General features: G+C 36.0%; 1 protein-coding gene across 2 annotated transcripts in view; it reads left to right on the top strand.

Annotated features, from left to right (window-relative positions):
- The first annotated feature begins 3,366 nt into the window (after positions 1 to 3,366).
- Positions 3,367 to 7,516, top strand: part of LOC125666625 (calcitonin gene-related peptide type 1 receptor-like) — a 48,320-nt gene continuing 44,170 nt past the window's right edge. For both annotated transcript variants that reach the window (XM_056151746.1, XM_056151744.1), the window contains exon 1: positions 3,367 to 4,507. The gene's annotated coding sequence lies outside the window, so the exon portion shown is untranslated. The remainder of the gene's footprint in view (positions 4,508 to 7,516) is intronic.

The following is a 7,516-nucleotide window of genomic DNA, read 5'->3' as shown; positions in this document are numbered from 1 at the left end:
CCAGTTAATGTTCTACCAAGCCCATTTCTCTACTCCTTCATGAAATTATAATTGTTGCGAAGGAAAAACTTCAGACGTATTGTCCTCAACATATGCGAAAAGTGGTGAAGTCAAAATTGGATTCTCAAAATTTTCCAAAAAACTAAATTTGAAAAAATCAACAGTATCAAAACGTTCGACTTTTCAACACTTTCAAGTTATACCACCATTCCTCACGATAAATTAAAGACTATGCATTTCATATCATAGACAGCTGCTTCTTCAGTGAAAATAGAACTCGGGAATATTCACATCTTATGATGATAACTTTGTTTAACACCATTCTGATTCTACCCACACTCTAGAAATTGATATTAAAACTATTGAGTTTCCTCTTTGACAATATCTATGTAGTCTTCGGAGATCAGGTCTTCCATCAGCGTGTTGGGATTCTCATGAGCACAAATTGTGCTTCTTTATTAGCTTATCTGTTTCTGTATTCTTATGAGGCAGATTTTATTCAAAAGAAGAACAACTTTCTTGCTGTGGCATTCAGTTCGGCATTTAGATACATCGAAAACATTTTATATATTCACTATCATTCATTTGTCGATTCTATATATCCAAATGGACTTGAAATTGAAAAAAAAAAATCAGTCTTCCACATTTGCTTCATATTTGGATGTTTTACTGAACACAAATGTTAACGACAAAAGAACAACTCAGCTTTATGGCAAACGGGACGACGTCATGCATCGTCAACTTTTCATATTTATGAAGCAATATTCCATAATCATCTGCATATGGTGATTATGTACCTCCCTACTCAAGAGCATGTTCTGCATATTATCAATTTTTAACCCAAAGCAGTCTACTGACAAATAAGTTGGTGTTACAGGAGCTTCAACAGTCTCGTATAAAGTCAGTACTTCGCAAATTCTATGGGCATTATATTGGTCTAAATTGCTAAAAAAACAAACAAAAAACAAACCCAACCTGTCATTAGGTTCATGGTTGTCTGATGTGTTTCTTACTAATTGATAGGATGTTCTTTACATACTGAATTTGACTACGGGTTACTCCGTTTACCTAATCAAGATAGAGGGCTTGTGGTGGATGTGACCGGTCAGCAGGGAATGTTTACTCCTCCTAGACACCGGCTCTCACTTCAGGTGTTTACATAGGGTCCATATTTGTCCTGTTCTCGATTTGGTATTCTTTATGGGCTGAATGAAATTCATAACTACATGTATTCGTTATCTTCATCTTTTAAAAAATATTCTAGGTTTGTGTCTGTAGATTCAATTTGCTTCTAATAATAGTTCCTCATGATAACTCTGTGCCAATATATCATGTTTCAAAGACAATATAATTGTAATTTGATTTGCACGTGCAATTTGTGAATTACGGTAGTCCAACATCTTGTCTAGAAAAAGCCAGCGACCTAACAAGAAGCATTAGCCATGTTGTCCCTCCTAACCATTAAAATAAGTTCAAAGAAACACATCTTAGAACAAACTATAATCATTACCAGTCAAACTATCAGCCGTGTAATTTCAATTTCCCTCTCATTCTGCCAGTCTGACGTGGACTAAATGGTCAGCCTGCATTTAACCGTATTCAACTCTGTCTCGCTAATCAATACTCCCTCTAATACAGTAGAAGATACAGGGGGTTTTGTATAAGGCCTAAATTAGGATACATGCGTTATACGTTTTCCTTTGTCATTTGCCATTTTTGATTTTGATGTAATGATTGGTAAGTAGGTAGGAAAAACATTTTATTTTATATTGGGAGGGAAACTCAAAAGCACAAAAAATAAATAAAATAATTTGATTTAAAAAAAATCATCAAGTTTTTTTATTTCGGTACATAGATGTGCACAAATTAGCTTTAGCTCAGGAAATCAATGCTGGAATAAATTATCACGTTGGAATTAAAAATATCATTTGAAAGAAATATCAATAACTTTGATGGAGTTTAGCATTTTTCTCCCGAGTCGACTGAAAAGCAGAAAGAATTCAGCGCATCGTGATTATGTTTGTACGTGTACTGACAGACACACAGGGCTCAATAGTCCGGGGGTCGCCTTCAGGTGCCAGTGGATCGCCTTCAGGTGCCAGTGGATCCAAGTCTTAGTTGGAGCCCCCGAAAGCTCCAGGGTGTTGGGGCTTTTATGTTATTTTTATGGGTTATTCTAGGTAAACTTTATACATAATGAAATCAAGTAAGAAGTAATTGATTTTGGTCACCAAGAAGGGGCCCCCTTTAATTCCTCCCCCTGTACTGAAGTCAGAAGGGGCCCCCTTTAATCCCCCCCTGTACTGACGTCAGTATGATAGGCTGCAGGTTTAATGTCATTATACGCCTAGACTTCTCCTGGGGGCTCCTGAAGATCAAATTGTGTCTTAAGACTCTCTATAGATTTTCTATGAAGCTGTAATCTCATTGTTTTTAATTTGAAAACACCTGTGGTGTACTAGCCTTGTAAATGTTTGAAAGTTGTACAGTACAACAGGGTACTAAGGTTAAAACGTGTTCGATATGAATACATAGTGTATATATATAAATTATATATCATTAGTGTTATAGTATTAGACACACTAAATATACTTACGCTAAGTTATATTATTTAAAAAAAAACAAACCCTGACACCCACAAAAGATTCATTTTATATGAAGGCGTCAAAAATGTGATTGGCATGATGATCGGAGTGGAAGTAAGGTCTTTATTATGGAGGATTTAGATATGTCTTACATGCTAATACCGAGGTCTCATAAACACGACTCTATTCAAACATATCATAGTCCCCAACCCGATCAATTGTACACTGCTTATCAGTTGGGAAACACCGCGAATTAATTTACAACGTCTTTCCATCGACTGAAAACCCTCACGGGCTATAATACCTTGAGGTAAGTTTAAGACGTTAATTTGATTTAGCGTTTCATCAGGTGACTTCTGAATTAATCTGTTTCGAAAGATGATTAAAAATCTAATTAATATTTCTCATTACAACAGAGATATTTGGTTCAGTGAGAATTGTTCTGTTTTATCATCAGATAATCCTTTTTTTTTTTCAAAGGCAGTCTTAGACCTCCATAAACTTTTAAATGAATCATTGCAAGAATACAGTTTAGAATGACAGTTTACAATGTGGGTACATGTTATTTTAATATTTACATTGTGGGTACATGCAGCTGTTTTAACAGTTTACAGTGTGGGTACATGCAGTTGTATTAATAGTTTACATTGTGGGTACATGTAGTTGTATTAATAGTTTACATTGTGGGTACATGTATTTGTATTAACAGTTTACATTGTGGGTACATGCAGTTGTATTAACAGTTCACATTGTGGGTACATGCAGTAATGTCCATTGATTCGTATAAAAGCTCCTTTATTTGGGAGAAATATTTTCCTCAGTAAACACATTCGTATTTCGAACAGCATCAGTAGCCATTTTCACAAAAAAATCTTACGCCTAAGATAAAAAAAATTGTATGTCTTATACTCGAAGGAGTGCAGCTTTAATCTGAATGAGAGTGTCACTTTCTCTCCTGTGTGTATTTGTTTATTTAGAAATATACGAGTGAATTTTTTTTGTGTGAAAAGGGACACAGCTTTACAGGTTATTTCTTATTTTATACAGCTGTAGTCTTGTAGATTATTTCTTACAGCAGTGGTCTCGTAAAACATTCTTACTTATTGTGAACGAAGAATACACTTTCTTCTACTATACTTATTTACGAATTTCAGCCACTTATATATCTTGATAAAAAAATGAGGTTTTCTGTATCAACTTACCGTACCTGTCAAATCGGCATATAATATCGCGTCACAAAACGCAACAACAGGCATACCAAAACAAAAAAAAAAATCCAAAAAAAAAAAAAAAAAAAAAATGTGGTATAAACTTTCTATATGCGTCAACGTATTATGCATATTGCGAATGAGGAATTGATATTGAAAGTTAATTTGTCATGGGAAAAAAGATTGAGATCATTCATAATTAGTGATTGTACCTTTTGGTTTTATTCAATAGAATTCGACAACCGTGGTCTCAGGGGACACGCGATAAAACGCATCTGTTTGAATTATGCAAAACAATTTAATTCAAGATGGGATACACGAGCGTGTTTCTAAACCAAACCATTCATTGTATTAGATGACACACCGTGTAATCGCGCGATTTGATACTAGTACAATGCGCGTGTATCACCTTACAGCACGTATCTTATATGCTGCATTTGACATCAGAATGACCCGGGCAGAGAAATCAAAGTCGGGGTTGATTAGATAACAGGGGGAGGGACGGGACATTGGTGTGTTCGGTATGTTGACGCCGGGATAAGTTTTAACGAGGTTTAATGACAGAAAATCTAATTAGCTGGTACAGATACAGCCGGTGCTTCTGTGAACTCTGGGTTCTACGCGTCTGGTAGATTCACAGACCGCGGGATGTTTATTCAACCTTTCCTTTTGTGAAAGAAAATAAAACTTGGGATTTAATTCATTTGAATTCAGGTAAGTAAATAATTACACAGATTCGTGGAAAATTTCAAGCGTTTTATGACATTGGTACACAATAGCAGTTATGTAAATAATTTTTAGTTTACGACAAGCGTCTCAAAAGTCGCGAGGTCGATTAAATCTCAAGCGAAGGGTTTATAAATGATAGTGCAGTGTTCCTATGTTGATACACCTCGTTAGAAGCCCCTGGATTTCAAGGTGTTTGAATGTAAGGAACAATAAAATATACAATAATTTAGATAAATATGCATACAGGTGATATTAAAATCCAACAGAGTTTTCCTGACAAGCGTAAATACATTGAACATCCTCTCACGTACTGCTAGGTGTTCTTGACAAAGCACACATTCTGTACACATTATTCTATAGACAGGATGCGAATAACCACACCATGAGAAAATGACATATTTAGCAGTGTCAATCCTGAATAAGCATTGAAATCAATTAATAGAAGGGTCACGTCTAAAGTGTTGCACATTAATAATGCTGCAACAAGCGATTCTTGACTGGCGAGGTACCACTGAAACCCCCAGAATGTAAACACTGGCGAGGTACCACTGAAAACCCCAGAATATAAACACTGGCGAGGTACCACTGAAACCCTAGAATGTAAACACTGGCGATATCCCACTGAAACCCCAGAATGTAAACACTGGCGAGGTACCATTGAAACCCTAGAATGTAAGCACTGGCGAGGTACCACTGAAACCCTAGAATGTAAACACTGGCGAGGTACCACTGAAACCCTAGAATGTAAACACTGGCGAGGTACCACTGAAACCCTATAATGTAAACACTGGCGATATCCCACTGAAACTCTAGAATGTAAACACTGGCGAGGTACCACTGAAACCTAGCCTAGACTGTAAACACTGGCGAGGTACCACTGAAAACCCTAGACTGTAAACACTGGCAAGGTACCACTGAAACCCTAGAATGTAAACACTGGCAAGGTACCACTGAAACCCTATAATGTAAACACTGGCGAGGTACCACTGAAACCCTAGAATGTAAACACTGGCGAGGTACCACTGAAACCCTAGAATTTAAACACTGGCGAGGTACCACTGAAACCCTAGAATGTAAACACTGGCGAGGTACCACTGAAACCCTAGAATGTAAACACTGGTCATATCCCACCAAAATCTCTAGTATATATAGATTTTGCGAGGTACCACCGAAATCCCCAGAATGTATAGACTGGTGAGATCCCACCAAAACCCCCATAATGTAAAAAACAAAGCAATTAAGCCAAACTACAAAATCAATCTATTTAGCCCAAATGTTTTGTACATATATGATGTGGGTTATTGTGTATGGAAACCGTACATCCATCTCAGTGGCCTTGAACTTTCTTAATATGTGAGTTATCTCCCCTTCTTTGAAAATGAGGAATTAAAAACATTACTTACACAACTATACACCTTGCTGCATTTTACGATATGAAATATTCGCAGTAACTTAATGTATCTTTCAACCTTGAGCTATAGCTATGTTTTTGGTTTTTTTTAAATAGTTTTATTTAAGAATAACCAGTGATGCCTACTGACATCAATGCAGAAATTGATAGGAAGAAGTCATTAAAAAAATAATAATCTGGAAAATATCCTTGGAAAAACATCTTGTATCATTGAGCTTTTCGAAATCATTCAAAGACTTTGGCGATCTGGGCCTAGTTACCCATAAGTTTAATCTGATTAAAATAAGATCTTTGATCCGTTCCGTTATTGTTATAAATAAGATCTTTGATCCGTTCCGTTATTGTTATAAATAAGATCTTTGATCCGCTCCGTTATTGTTATGTCGCTACACAAAGCTTGTAGTGACATAACAATGACGGGGCGGATCAAAGATCTTATTCAAATCAGATTGCACATACGTTATTTAAGTTCAAGTGACAGTTAACTTATAATTAAGGCTATATTTAAATTTAAGATTTAACGGCAAGTTCATTTACTTCCGTGTAACTTGCTTCCGCTGTTTCATGGATGTAAAACTTATACAGTACCGATTCGTCTAAGGATAAGAGCTATGTATGAGGGAGATATAAGATTTATCATTAGTCTCTACTGCGTGTCCGATCCCTTTTCTCGGTCTTTAGGGAGTCCCGTCTATGGGTATATACTTGACATTAACTTCTATATAACTGTGATTAATCACTGTTTATGGTTATCCAGCCTGTATGTATAGTTCGTTTGTTAATTCTTATTCATGTATATATTTTGTGATTACAAGTAACGATTGATGAAAGATCACTCGCCAAACGATATGACAATTCATTAACAGTGACGGAAGTTGTCAAAATGATTTTGATTAAGAATTATCTTCTAGACGTTTAGATGTTCATGAATAAGACTTCTGTGGGACTGTATTAGATAGTGATTAGCATTAAGACTTCTGTGGGACTGTATTAGATGGTGATTAGGATTAAGACTTCCGTGGGACTGTATTAGATGATGTTTAGGATTAAGACTTATCTGGGACTGTATTAAATGATGATTAGGATTAAGACTTATGTGGGACTGTATTAGATGGTGATTAGGATTAAGACTTCTGTGGGACTGTATTAGATGGTGATTAGGATTAAGACTTCTGTGGGACTGTATTAGATGATGTTTAGGATTAAGACTTCTGTGGGACTGTATTAGATAATGATTAGCATTAAGACTTCTGTGGGACTGTATTAGATGGTGATTAGGATTAAGACTTCTGTGGGACTGTATTAGATGGTGATTAGGATTAAGACTTCTGTGGGACTGTATTAGATGATAATTAGGATTAAGACTTATGTGGGACTGTATTAGATGGTGATTAGGATTAAGACTTCTGTGGGACTGTATTAGGTTATTATTATCAGAATCCTAGTGAGCTAATATCCGATTTAGAGTGAATGATAGGGATTCAGGGAACGTTAACATCGGGTGTTGTCTTTAACGAAGAGACGTACACATGTTGATCTATCACTATACCACCATAGGACGAATGTAATGCTATAAAATATCA

The sequence above is a fragment of the Ostrea edulis genome, chromosome 10, assembly GCF_947568905.1.
Source record: "Ostrea edulis chromosome 10, xbOstEdul1.1, whole genome shotgun sequence".
NCBI lineage: Eukaryota > Metazoa > Mollusca > Bivalvia > Ostreida > Ostreidae > Ostrea > Ostrea edulis.
This window is presented reverse-complemented; position numbering and strand designations above follow the sequence as displayed.